This window comes from Myotis daubentonii, chromosome 2 (assembly GCF_963259705.1).
Source record: "Myotis daubentonii chromosome 2, mMyoDau2.1, whole genome shotgun sequence".
Classification (NCBI taxonomy): domain Eukaryota; kingdom Metazoa; phylum Chordata; class Mammalia; order Chiroptera; family Vespertilionidae; genus Myotis; species Myotis daubentonii.
The window spans coordinates 132,509,795-132,524,027 of record NC_081841.1 but is presented as its reverse complement, the minus strand read 5'-3'; the positions used below and the strand labels follow the sequence as shown (position 1 = coordinate 132,524,027).

Below are 14,233 nucleotides of genomic sequence, written 5' to 3'. Positions count from 1 at the left end.
ATAATATTATGAGACCACCATCTCACATGCAGTCCATCGTTGACTGAAACATAGTTATGAAGCACATAACTGTATTATTATTATATAAAGACCTTCTTTGTCTCTTGTTATAGTTTTTGGCTTAATGTCAATGTTGTCTGTTATACTCCTGCATTCTTTTAGAATTCATTTGCATGGAATATTTTTTCTCCATCCCTTCACATTCAGTCCATGTATATCCTTAAAGCTGAAGTGATTCTCTTCTAAGTAGAATATAATTAGATCTTGTTATCCATTCAGCCACTCTGTGTCTTTTGATTGAAGAAGTTAGTCCATTTATATTTAAAATAATTACTGAAAGGTGTGGAATTATTACTGCCATTTTCTTAATTATTTTCTAGCTGTTTTGTAGTTTCTTTCTTCCTCTATTCCCTTGTGATTTAATTATTTTATAGTGCTATGCTTCAACTCCTTTGTCATTCTCTTTTGTTTTTCTACAATAGGTTTTTGCTTTGTGATTACCATGCAGATTACAGAAAATATGTTATATTTATAATAGTGTAATTTAAGCTGATAACAACTTAAGTTTGAATACATACAAACCTTTACATTTTACATACCCCTGTCCAACATTTTATGTTATGATGTCACTTCACATCTTTTAAAATTATGTATTCATTAACAAACTATTGTAATTGTAGTTATTTTTTAATACTTTTGCCTTAAAACTTTATACCAGAATTATAAGTAATTTTACCACCACCTTCACAGTATTATTCTCTTTAACTATAAGTTACCTTTACCATTAAGTTTTATACTTTCATGTTTTGTTACTAATTAGCATCCTTTCATTTCAGCCTGAAGAACTGCCTTTAACATTTCTTATAAGGCCACTTTAGTGGTGATAGACACCTTCAGCTTTTGTTTGTTTAGGAAATAATTTATCTTTCATTTTGTTCTGAACAACAACTCTGCCAGGTATAGTATTTTATATGAAGTTATTTTCTTTCAGCACTTTGAATATGTCATCCCTCTCCCTTTTGGCCACAGTGTTATGGGGGCTTTCTTTGCACGTAACAAGTTACTTTTTTCTTGCTGCTTTAAAGATTTTCTCTTTGTGTACATTATCTCTTTGATAATTTAATTATAATGTGTCTTGGTGTGAATCTCTTTGGATCCATCTTATTTGTAAAAATTTGTGCTTCTTGAACCTGCATGTCTGTTTCTTTCCCCAGGTTAAAAAAGTTTTCAGTCATTATTTATTTCAAAAAGCTTTCTTCCCCTTTCTTTCTCTTTTCCATTAGGGACCCCTACAATGCATATATCAGTCCACATAATGATGTTCTTTAAGTCTCTTAAGCTATTTTCACTCTTTTTAAAATTCTTTTTGTTCCTCTGGTCCATGAATTGCCCTATCATGTTTTCAAGTTTATTGATCCTTACTTCCATTTTATCTAGTGTGTTGTAGAAGCCCTCTGTTGAATTTTCAGTACAGTTATTGTATTCTTCAGCTCTGTGGTTTCTGTATTTTTATATATTTTCTATCTCTCTGTTATTCTCACTTTGTTCATGAATTGCTCTCCTGACCTAGTGAGCATTTTTATGACTATTATTTTGAACTTTCTATTAAGCAAATCACTGATCTCTATTTCATTAAGCTTGGTTTTTAGAGACTTATCTTATTCCTTTGTTTCTAACATTTCCCTTTGTTTCATCATTTTCCTTAATTCCCTGTGTTGGTTTCCGCACATTAGGTAAAACAGCCACCTCTCCTACTCTGGACAGAGTGATCTCACGTAAGAGATGAACCCCGTCTATCAGCCTGTCCTACGTTCCTTGTGCCTATCAAACATTTGTATCCGTCTAACCCATCCTCTTTGTTCTTAGTGGCTCCCAGTAGTTAAGGGTATGTCAAGACTTGTCAGTGTCCCAAAGGGGAGAATTGCAGACAGTATTTTGATTGCAAACTGATTAAAAGTTGAATCCTTGGACAGCAGCTGGGAAAGGATGCACTCAAATCCCTTCCACAGAGAAACTGGGCCTATTTCTTCTGCACTGAGCCTGGGTGTATAACCATGAGGGGTGTTCCTATGCCCATTTAAAAAGTGCTTCCTTGTTTACTATACTCCTGTGAGACTCATGAATGCAAGCTCCATTATCTATCAGGCCTAGTTTATTTGGGGGTCTGTCCTTTGAATGGCAGTCATAAAAGTTGGGGCACTAGATGTGTGTTCAAGCTCTTTCCAATAAGATACTGGCAACTTGGTTTTCTTGTTGGACCAAGCTGAAATAAGAAAGCAGTGGAAGTATCCACTGCCTCATTTGGGCTCCTGGGAGAATCCCAGCCAGCAACTAGATTCACAGATAGGTAATTTGGGTGCCTCTTTCTTAGTTGGCAGCTTGGAAAGTTGGGGGACTAGATGTGCGGTTCAAACCCTTTCCTTCTTAGGGAGTACCTAGGAGTTGAGGGTTCCCTCCCAATTGTATGGTGCTGTGCCAGGGCTGAGGTTTATGGTGAGTGTGTCTCAGCATTTCCTAGCCATTTTGATGTAGATATTTTCTCAGTCACCTAACAAGCAGGAGTCACTCACCTAGTTTCTAAACTTCTCTCAGAGGGATTTCCTCCATATGTAACTGTACATTTTCTGCTTCTCCACAAGTAGGGAAATTCAGGAGCCTCCTATGTTGTCATTTGGCTCAGAGTCCCAGGAATTTTAAACATTACATTTGTTTGTGGGGGAGGATGTAACACTGGTTAATATCATTTCATAAATTTTAGATGTGCAACATTGTAATAAAATATTGTGGCTCACCACATGAAGTCTACTTCCTTCTGTCAACCCCTTTACCCTCTTCATCCTCCCTCAATTCACCTTCCCCTCTGATAACCACAATTCTGTTGTCTGTATCTATGAATTTAGTTTTTATTTGTTTGTTTGTTGTTTTTTATTTTATACTAGAGGGCCAGTGCATGGATTTGTGCATGGAGCGGGGAGGGGGGGGGGAAGAGGGGAATTCCTTAGCCTTGCCTGTGCCCTCTTGCAATCTGGGACCCCTTGGGGGATGTCCGACTGCCAGTTTAGGCCTGATGCATCCCCCAAGGGATACAGCAGTGTGCCAAGCAGCAGGCGGCCAGGGAAGAGCCTGAGCTGGGGTCGGGCATCACACTGCTCATATTCATCCCGGCCTGATGTGCCTGCCACTTGGTAGTGCTGCCACAGAGTCAGAAGAGGCTCCCACAGCCTCAGCTACACTGACCAGCCATGAACCCGACTTCTGTGGGTCGGCACTGACAACCAGGGGCAACTCTTGCGTTGAGCGTCTGCGCCCTGGTGGTCAATGCGCGTCATAGCAACTGGTTGACTGTTCATTCTGGTCATTCAGTCATAACAGTTGTTTAGGCTTTTATATATTTAGACTAGAGGCCCGGTGCACAAAAATTTGTGCACTCGGGGGGGAGGGGGGGTCCCTCAGCCTGGCCTGTGCCCTCTCCCAGTCTGGGACCCCTCGGGAGATAACGACCTGCTGGCTTAGGCCTGCTCCCGGGTGGCAGAGGGCAGGCCCAATCCCTAGGTGCAGCCCCTGGTCGGGCTCAGAGCAGGGCCGATTGGGGAGTTGGGGCGCCGCCCCTGGCATGCACAGAGCAGGGCAGATTGGGAGGTTGCGATGCCACCCTTAGTCACACTCAGGGCAGGGCTGATTGGGGGGTTGGGGCACCGCCCCCTGTCACACTCAAGACAGGGTCGATGGGGAGGTTGCGTCGCCACTCCCTGTCACGCACAGAGCAGGGCCAATCAGGGGGGTTGGGGCTCCGTACCCTGTCACGCACAGAGCAGGGTCGATCAGGGGGTTGGGGAACTCCCCCTGCCACGCACAGAGCAGGGCAAATCAGGGGGTTGAGACGCTGCCCCCTGTCACGCACAGAGCAAGGCCGATCAGGGGGGTTGGGGCTCTGTACCCAGTCACGTACAGAGCAGGGTGAATCAGGGGGTTGGGGCGCCGCCCTCTATCACTCACAGAGCAGGGCCGATCAGGGGTTTGGGGCGCCGCTTTCTATCATCCACAGAGCAGGGCCGATCAGGGGGTTGGGGCGCCGCCACTCTCACACTCAGGGCAGGGCCGATGGGGAGGTTATGGCTCTACCCCGTCACACACAGAGCAAGGCACGTAGGGAGGGTGTTGGGGGGCTGCACCCTGTCACACACAGAGCCGCAGGGCAATCAGGGGGTTGGGGAGCTCCCCCCTGTCACGCACAGAGCAGGGCCGATCAGGGGTTTGGGGAGCTCCCCCATGTCACTCACAGAGTAGGGCCGATAGGGGAGCTTGGGCACTGCCCCCTGTCACACACAGAGCAGGGCCGATCAGGGGGTTGGGGCGCTGCACCCTGTCACACTCAGGGCAGGGTTGATGGGGAGGTTATGGCTCTACCCCGTCACACACAGAGCAGGGCCCGTGGTTGGGGGGGGGGGAGGGTTAGGGCGCCGCACCCTGTCACACACAGAGCAGGGCCGATCAGGGGGTTGGGGCGCCACACCCTGTCACACACAGAGCTGCAGGGCGATCAGGGGGTTGGGGAGCTCCCTGCTATCAGGCACAGAGCAGGGCTGATCAGGGGGTTGGGGCGCCTTCCCCTGTCACGAACAGAGCAGGGCGGATAGGGAGGTTGAGGCCCTGCCCCCTGTCACACACAGAGCCATAGAGCGATCAGGGGGTTTGGGCGCTGCCCCCTGTCACGCTGATCCCGGTGCCAGGAGGCCTCTCAGCTCTGCTGATCCCGGTGCTGGGAGGCATATTACCCTTTTACTATATAGGATAGAGGCCTGGTGCATGGGTGGGGGCCGGCTGGTTTGCCCTGAAGGGTGTCCTGGATCCTTGTGGGGTCCCCACTGGGGTGCCTGGCCAGTCTGGGTGAGGGGCTGAGGGCTGTTTTCAGGCTGGCGGGTGACTGAAGCTCCCAACCGCTCCTTTTTTTCTTTTTTCTTTTTTATTCTGGGCCAGCTTTAGCTCTGAGGCTTGGCTCCAGCTCTTAGGCTTCCGCTGCTGAAAGCAGGTTTCTGGCCTTTATTTTCCTTCTGTATTTGAAACAATGTTGCGATCCTGCTGGCTAAAGCCCAGCGGACTAAAGCAGGTTTCTGGGGTTTTGTTTAGCTTCTATATTTGTTACATAGTTGCTTAGAGTTGTAGCTCAGAGGCCAGCAGCGGCAGGTGGGGAACGTTGGAGTCCTCCATCACTGAAGCAAGCAAGCCTCATGTTAGTTTCAAGCTGCCTGGCTGCCGGCCGCCATCTTGGCTGGCAGTTAATTTGCATATCGCCCTGATTAGCCAATGGGAAGGGTAGCGGTCGTACGCCAATTACCATGTTTCTCTTTTATTAGATAGGAGGATTCCACATATCACTAAAATCATATGGTTCTTGTCTTTTTCTATCTGATTTATTTCACTTTTAGCATGATAATCTCAAGACACATCCATGTTGCCCCAATGGTAAGATTTTGTCATTTTTACAGCTGAGTAGTATTCCATCTTCCTTATCCAATCATCAGTAGAAAAACAACTAGATTGTTTCCTTGTTTCAGGTATTGAAAATAATGCTGTAATGAACACAGGGGTACATATATCTTTATAAGTAGGTATTTTCAATTTTTTTGAGTAAAGCTTTTGTATGCAAATGAAATCATCAACAAAGCAAAAAGGCAGCAACTGAGTGGGAGAAGATATTTGGAAATGACACCTCTGATAAGGGGCTAATAATATCCAAAATATATAAGGAATTCACAACTTAATAACAAAAAAATCAAACAATCCAATTTAAAAATGCACAGAATATCTAAATAGACACTTTTCCAAGGAAAACATACAGACGAAAACATGCTCTACATCATTAGTTATAAGGGAAATGCAAAATCAAAATCATAATGAGATTCTACCTCACACCTGTAGAATGGCTTGTCATCAATAAAATAAAAAATAACAAGTGCTGAAAAAGATGTGGGGAAAATGGAATCCTTGTACATTGCTGGTGGAAAATATAAATTGATCCAGTAATTTTTTAAATGGTAATATTCAATGATTTCAATCATCCATTGTTGGTGAGGATGTAAAGCAATGTAATAATACCTGTGATGTCCTAGAATCCCACATTGGGAAATCTAGCCTGAGAAAAAAGTCCTAAATAACACCCTTAAGTACAGCAAAAAAATAACAGGCACAGAGATCTTTATCGTAGTGATGATAATAAAGAGTTGGAAGCAAGCAATATATCCAGAATTAGGCATGTTTAAATAAATTATAGTATATCTAATGGGCAAAAATAAAGCAGAACATCAAAATGTTGACAATTAAATATAAGAAATACCTATGACTATCCATTGCTTTCACATCACTGCATAGAGAAAAACAAAGAGAGGTGGAATAACAAACTTATGAAAGATGAGGGCCCCTGAATCTGGCACGGCAAGGTATCTCTTTGACAAGCATACCCTAGGAGATAGTGATGAGAGTTAAGCCTTAAGCTGGCTCCCCACAGCCACAGTGGTGACTTCCCTGGTCACCAAAGCAGTACCTGCATGTTGGAGGTACTGCTTACCTTCACTTTTTCTGTAAGTTGTACAAATCATCCACTTACATTCTTTCATTTGTAGCATTCCTTCAAATAAAGTAATTTGATAATCCATTGCACCCCCCTCCAAAAAAAAAAAAAAGAAAAAAAAGAGAGGGAAGAAGAAAGAGGAGAGAGTAAAGAAGAAGGAAGGAAAGAAAGCCATGGAGGAAGGAAGAAGGGTTTAAAGGAAGTGAGACAGGTACACAAGAAAGCAAATTATATCTTCTTTTATGAAAAAGCACTATACAAATCCAAATTTTAATAGAAAAATTAGGAGGTGAGTCTTCAATTTAAAAGGATACTTTAGAATCAGTTATTCTCACGATTTTAAAATACTAAAATAAAGGTTCATACTACATAAATTTCATTTATACAGACGTTAAAGAACATATTTATTGTGTGAAAGAGCTATATCGGTAATTATACTAGTAAATGAAAGAAATAATCTGGTTTGTTCAAGTCTTTCTAGACTCCACAGTAATACTGCAGAATATTAATCTTCTTTGAAATGTCATGAAAGCGTGTTTTTCATACTTCCCAGTAAAATGCCACAAGAACATTTCCATACAGCATTCCAGTGAACAGTAGAAATGATGCTCCATAGAACTCTATCCAACTTTTACATAGAAGAAAACATTCTTCTACTTCATTAGCAAATATGTGCAAAGTCAAAGAAAACCCCTGTGAATAACAAAAACAAGTTCTGCTACAAGGAACAGCTTCTCCAAACAGAGGAAATGACCAGAATGGAAAGCATTACAGAAAATTTAAACAGGTACAGATGAATGATGGTCTCTACATTAAGTGCAACCATTGTGGATACCCACTAAGCATACTATATATAATTGGAATAAAACCTTAACTATTTCAAAACCAGTCTTCTGCAACACTTAGAAATGAACAAATTTGTCTGAAATTAGCCAGTAATTCTAAGAGTACATATAATGTAACTGATTAGATATCACAGCTGAAGAAGCACTTATGTTAGCTGGCAAATTCAAAAATGGTCAGCCCTGACATGAGATGCTCAATGCTTATTTGCTGAATGAATGGTATATTTGAGAGTATCTACTGGAATCAAATAAAAAATGATAAAAAGAGGGAAGAAAAAAGTACTGAGTAGCAATTAAAAATAACTGTTGATAAAGAGCATTCCCTCACTGATTGATAACAAAAGTGAGAAAAGGCAAATGAGAGACCAAAAGAGGATAGAATTTGGAGGAAAAAACATCCACTTTAAAATTGCTGCCATTGCCCTGGTCCACGTGGTTCAGTGGTTAGAGTGTCCACCTGTGGACAGAAGGGTCATGGGTTCGATTCCTGGGTTGCAGGTTTGTTCCCCAGCCACCGTCTGGATGAGTGTGGGAGGCAACCAATTGAGGTGTCTCTCCCTCTCTCTCTCTCCCTCCTTCCCTTCTTCCCTCCCTTCCACTCTCTCTAAAAAAAAATCAATGGAAAAAAAATATCCTCAGGTAAGGATTAACAACAACAACAACAAATTGCTGCCACTGAATTTTATACAGACTATATAAAGAATTCTCAAAATTCAACAACCAAATAAAAGGAGGGCAAAAGCTCTGAATAGATACTTCACAAAGGAGGAGATATGATGGCAAGTAAACACTGGAAAAGATATTCCACATCAGTCACTACAGGAATAAAAATTAAAGCGTCAATGAGCTAACACTAAAACTTACTAGAATGGCTAAAATTTAAAAAACAAAAACAAAGCCAAAACAAACAAAAAAAATCCGACACTACCCAACAATCCTACACCTAGGTATTTATCCAAATGAAATGAAAACCTACATTCACATAAAAATGCATGTAAATGGTTATAGGTTTTACTTATAAATGCTAAAAATTTAAAATTCCCTAAATATCCTTCAACTGGGGAATGGATAAATGATCTGTAGTGCATCCATATAAAGGGATATACTACTCAGCAATAAAGAGTGACAAACACATTATACACAGCAACAACATGGCAAATGCATTATACTAAGTGAAGGAAGACAGACGCAAAAGGGTACATTCTGTATAGTTCCATTTACACATTTGCAAAGGCAAAAATACAGGAACAGAAGATAGATTACTGGTTGCCAGAGGCTGGGGTAGGTGAAGAAGCTGATTACAAAGCTAATTTCTAGATACTGGGAAGGTTTCAGAGAACTCAAGCACAGGCTAGCTCAGAATTAGCTGCTCTCAAAATTTTTTAAGTTAAATTAAACTTATGTATTATATGAATTCCATCAGGGAGCCCCTGCCCCCACCATTTCTCTGCCTATTTTTTTTTTCATTTTTCTGTCTTTTATGTAGACTGGCTTCTCTACTTCTTTAGTTTATATGGCAGGACACCTGGCCATTGATGGAGAGACTGTAACGTCTTTACCTCCTGGTTACAGAAAGGGTTGTGTCTCAGTTCCAGTTCCAGAATCCTGCAGAAATACTTTGTCCTAATTTGGTCTGCTGTCCACTGCTAGTCTAGTCAGCTGTGTGTTGGGCAGGGTGTTATGTTGCACAAAATGGTTGCTTCCACTATCACCATGTGGGCTGGGGAGAGAGCTTTTCCCAGACAGCAGAGGGCTTGAGCAAGCTTTATCTTTTAGGGTAGGTTACCCTCCTTAAAAAGTATGGTAAGGTCAAACTACAATGGTCATTGTCTTAATTTTTACAGGGGGCATGCAAACAATTAACAGGTTATGCTTCTGTTTAAGGACATGATACTTCTAAAGTTTATATTCATTAGTTTTAAAAGAATAGTAGGGTAACAATAACATAACATTCTATTTAATATGATATAAGTATTTCCCCACCTGAGATTATAAATTCTTGAACTGAATTTGTCTAATGACAGGATGGAAAAATATATAAACAACAAAATAAAATCAATGCCCTACACATATAGTAAGCATTTCAAATTGTTAAATGCATGAAATACTGTCAAATCTTAAGACTTTATGATTTCTCATTTTTATATTAATAAAACCAAAGGTTAAGGAGCACTTTTGTCAGGGCCAGGCAACAGAAAAAGATCTTTAGGGAATGGAAATCTTCAAAAACTTAGTACCATAAAATGGCTTATTAAGAAGCTGATTCTGGAGTTCTTATTTTGCTGATTTTTTTAATGTAGCAAGAAATAATCACTAGAAATTAAATTATCACTGTAGAAAGTTTTCTTCTTCTTTGAGCTGCTTTCTAATTCAACCTGAACAATTGACTTTGTATCACCCTAGCTTTGCAAGGCACACCTGCCTTTAAAATGAATGCATCAACTCTTAGATGCAATAAATTTTCCATCCTTTGATCTCTTATCACATTGTGTTTCAAAACATCAAAGAGTTTAAAACTGTGTCTTGAACAGTGCCCAAACACAGCTCTGAGTTTGATCCTGAGCCCACAAAATCAAAAGCCTTGATATCTCAGCCACTTTTTTTTTTTTTAAAAAAACCTCATTAACAATATGCTGAAGTGATTCTTTTGCCAGGAATTTTAAAGCTTAAATAAAAATTTATGGCAAATCCCTACTCCTACATCCTCAACCCTGTTCCTTGTCTTGCCTCCTGTAACTCATTATTTTCTCAACACCCTGTTTATCCCAAGTATAGAAAAACGCCCCTTCTCCTTCAATCAACATATACTTAATAGTTCTTTTATCAAAGGTTTAAGCCGGGTAACAAAGGATAATTATAGCACAGTGCAGAAATAACTTCAAATTGAATTCCTACATACTGGAATCCAATGAACAAAATAAACTGACGGGTCTAGAGGCATGGAGGCATGGAACAGACTGACAGATCTCAGAGGGAAGGGCACAGGACTAGAGGAGATTAACCAAATAACTTATATACATACATATGTGCATGGCCCATGGTCACAGACAATACTGTGGTTAAGGCCTGGGGTGGGGTAGGGGTTGGGTAGAGTGGGGCAAACGTGGGGTGGGATGGGGGACATCTGTAATACTGTCAACAATATTAAAAAAAGTTGAATCCTACACAGTGCTATTATTAAAGACTAGAGGCCCAGTGCACAAAAATTTGTGCACTTGGTGGAGGGGGGGGGATGTCCCTCAGCCCGGCCTGTGCCCTCTCGCAGTCTGGGACCCCTCGGGGGATGACCACCTGCTTGTTTAGGCCCGCTCCCCAGGGGATTGGGCCTAAGCTGCAGTCTGACATCCTTAGCGCTGCTGAGGAGGCAGGAGAGGCTCCTACCACTACCACTGTACTGGCAGCTGGCAGCCTGGCTTGTGGCTGAGCAGAGCTCCCCCTGTGGGAGTGCACTGATCACCAGGGGGCAGCTCCTGCATTGAGCGTCTGGCCCCTGGTGGTCAGTGTGTGTCATAGTGACCAGTCATTTCCAGTTGTTCTGCTGTTAGGGTCAATTTGCACATTACCCTTTTATTATATAGGATAGAGGCCTGATGCATGGGTGGGGCCTGACTGGTTTGCCCTGAAGGGTGTCCCGGATAAGGGTGGGGGTCCCGCTGTGGTGCCTGGCCAGCCTGGGTGAGGGGCTGATGGCTGTTTGCAGGCTGGTCACACCCCTTTCAGGGTGGGGGTCCCCACTGGGGTGCCTGGCCAGCCTGGGTGAGGGGGTGATGGCTGTTTGCAGGCTGGTCAAGCCCCCTCCCCCAGTGGGGACCCTCACCCCATGGAGGTTTGGCCAGTCTGGGTGAGGGGCTGATGGCTGTTTTCAGGCTGGCCACACCCCCTTTAGGGTAGGGGGGCCCACTGGGGTGCCTGGTCAGTCTGGGTGAGGGGCTGAGGGCCGTTTTCAGGTTGGCCAAGCCTCCCAGTGATGGAAGCTCCCAGCCTCTTCTTTCTTTCTTTCTTTCTTTCTTTCTTTCTTTCTTTCTTTCTTTCTTTCTTTCTTTCTTTCTTTTTTTTATTCTGGGATTTATTTACCTTCTATAATTGAAACTTTGTTGCCTTCAGTGGAGCTCAGAGCTGGTCGCGGCAGGCGGGAAGCTTGGCTTCCTCCATCACTGGAGCAACCAAGCCTTCTGCTCGCTCCAGCTCCGTGGCCACAGCCAGTTGAAAGCAGTTATCTGGGGTTTATTAACCTTCTATAATTGAAACTTTGTTGCTTTGAGTGGAGCTCAGAGCTGGCCGCAGCAGGCGGGAAGCTTGGCTTCCTCCATCATTGGGCAACCAAGCATCCTGCTTGCTCCAGCTCTGTGGCTGCCGGCCACCATCTTGGTTGGGTTAATTTGCATATAGTCACTTTGATTGGCTAGTGGGCATGGCTTAAGGTGTAGCGAAGGTATGGCCAATTTGCATGTTTGTCTTTTATTAGTGTAGATTCCTTAGCATTCCTGATCATCTTGTTCCTTAAGACCCTTCCTCTGTCATGGTTCCAAGAGCTTTCTCTCTCCCTCACTCCAAACCCTTCTAAATCTCTTCTATTTCCTATTCCTATCAAACTTAGCTCAAGAGAGGGCATTTATCAAATTTCTGTTACTTTACTCTGCAAAGGGAATCTAAGCTCTTTCCATTCAGTTTTTTCTGTCTAAACATTGCCTAGACACCCCACATTTCACAACTAACAAAAAGTCCATCTAGGTGGCTTCTAAACAAAAGTTCACTTTTTTCCTCTGTAAGGAATGTTCCATTCTTTTAGGTTATCTAGCAAAAGCTGCAGCCCATTCTTAAAGTAATAATTTTTCCTTCCTATTATAAAAACATACCAGAAATTTTACAGTCAAATGACTTGTGTTCTTGAAAGGAGCCTCAGGAAAGGTTATTCACTTACTGAAATGATACTATTATTACTCTTATTTATCTTCTACACAATTTACTAAGAAAAGTGGCTTATTATTGTGCCTCAGGACATCTTTCTTTGGTCCAATTCCCTTACTTTTGCTTCTATCTCTCATTTTCATTCCCCTATCTATTCATTCAACCAACCCATAGACATGGCATTAGACGTGGGAAATGCAGTCCTATCATTTAAGATATTCTTAATTTAGAAGGGGCTGTACCAGTGCTACATATGAAACAAGAGATGAGGAGGGTGGGGTTCTGTGTGATTAGACTGAGTTTTGAAGTTTGGAGGAATTTTATTAAGCTGTCACTAGTTTATATGGGTACTTTAGGACTGAGAAGGAAAGTTGGTCTCATTATTCATGTCTCCAGTTCAAAGAGATACATAGCATATTTCTGTAAGTAGGTAAATAATGCTAGTAATGCTGCCTCCTTCCTAAAAACACTGTACATAATTGGTAGAATGTTTAATACTAAACTGTCCTGAATTTTAACTTTTTCATTTATACATTTAACCAAGAAGTATTTATAAGCACATATGTTCTATGGACTTTCAAAGAACAGCTTCATCTACTGAATAACATACTCATTTATAACTAGGCTCTAGGCATTGTGTTACATCAGTTAAATGAACAAAGTCAAGAACTGTTTGGTCAATTTATGCCTTAAAGTTCAGGGGGGCGAGGGAGGACCTGTCTGCTACTATCACAATGATAGATCTTCCTAATGATAATTTTGATTCATTAGTAGAAATTATTATATATAGAATGCTATTGTGGAGGGGAATAATATAATCATTTCATAAATATAATATAAAGTAATTTACAAAAATAACCTATTTAACTCTGCATTTGAAGAGTTAATCTCTAGCTACATGTAAAATTCAAATATTCAGAAAGATACTTCTTTTCCCCAAGAATTCCAGAGAGTAAAAGTTTTTTTCACTTGATAAATAGAAGTCAATTTTCAGGCAAGTGTTTTAATCCCCAAATAAGTTTACGTAAACATCCTCTTTAAATTGATTTATTTTCAGTATACCAGGTAAAATAAGGAAACGTTGCGTAAGTGTTTTGTTTTCTAACCCAATGCTGAACAAAGTTTTATACCGACCTCTCCAATTATTGGACAGCACTTTGAATGTAGGCTATTCTGTGGCTGCTCAAAGTTTTGCCAGGTCACTGAACCTGACAACATCTCACCCTGACTCAGTTTTCAAAACATAACCATCCTTGAGTCATATTCCTCCCAGCATGCAATTGCTATTTGGGCTAATTTCATAAATTAACTCAAGCTAACATATTAATTAATGATGATAATAGCTTACTGCATTGCTACTCTCAGAGAAATGTGCAAAAATTAGATATATAGAAATATAATACTGTAATCCAAGAACATGGGTCTTTTTCCCATTTGTAATAACTGGACCAACTAAATCTCAAACTAAAATAATAAATAAAACAAGCAAACACTAAAGGGTTATAACAAAAATAAGATAGCTTACATTTTTTAACTTTAGTCTGAGAGAGGAAATGAAAGTATACTAACTTACATTTGTATATAGTTTGCACATGTATTTAATGTTCTTTCATAACATATATATGTATGTTTTATTTACTTTAATATTTAAAAGTTCATAGTAGTCCTATTTTATAGAATAAAAAAAATTAACCTCATGCTTGCTTTAGCAGCACATATACTAAAATTGGAACAATACAAAGAAGGTTGGTATGGACCCTGCCCAAGGGTGACACCCAAATCATGAAACATTCCATATTAAAAAAAAAAAACAACAAAAAACAAACAAACAAACAAACAAAAAAACCTAGCCCTAGCCGGTATGGCTCAGTGGTTACAGTGTTGGCCCATAGACTGAAGGGTCACCGGCTCC

General features: G+C 41.2%; 1 protein-coding gene and 1 non-coding gene across 11 annotated transcripts in view; one reads left to right on the top strand and one right to left on the bottom strand.

Moving 5' to 3' along the window:
• The window catches only part of CAB39L (calcium binding protein 39 like), a 159,561-nt gene that overhangs the window by 64,333 nt on the left and 80,995 nt on the right, over window positions 1-14,233 (bottom strand). The gene's annotated exons all lie outside the window — the stretch shown is intronic.
• Window positions 14,022-14,123, top strand: LOC132228939 (U6 spliceosomal RNA). The gene has a single exon (XR_009451538.1). It is a non-coding gene; the product is annotated as a U6 spliceosomal RNA (small nuclear RNA).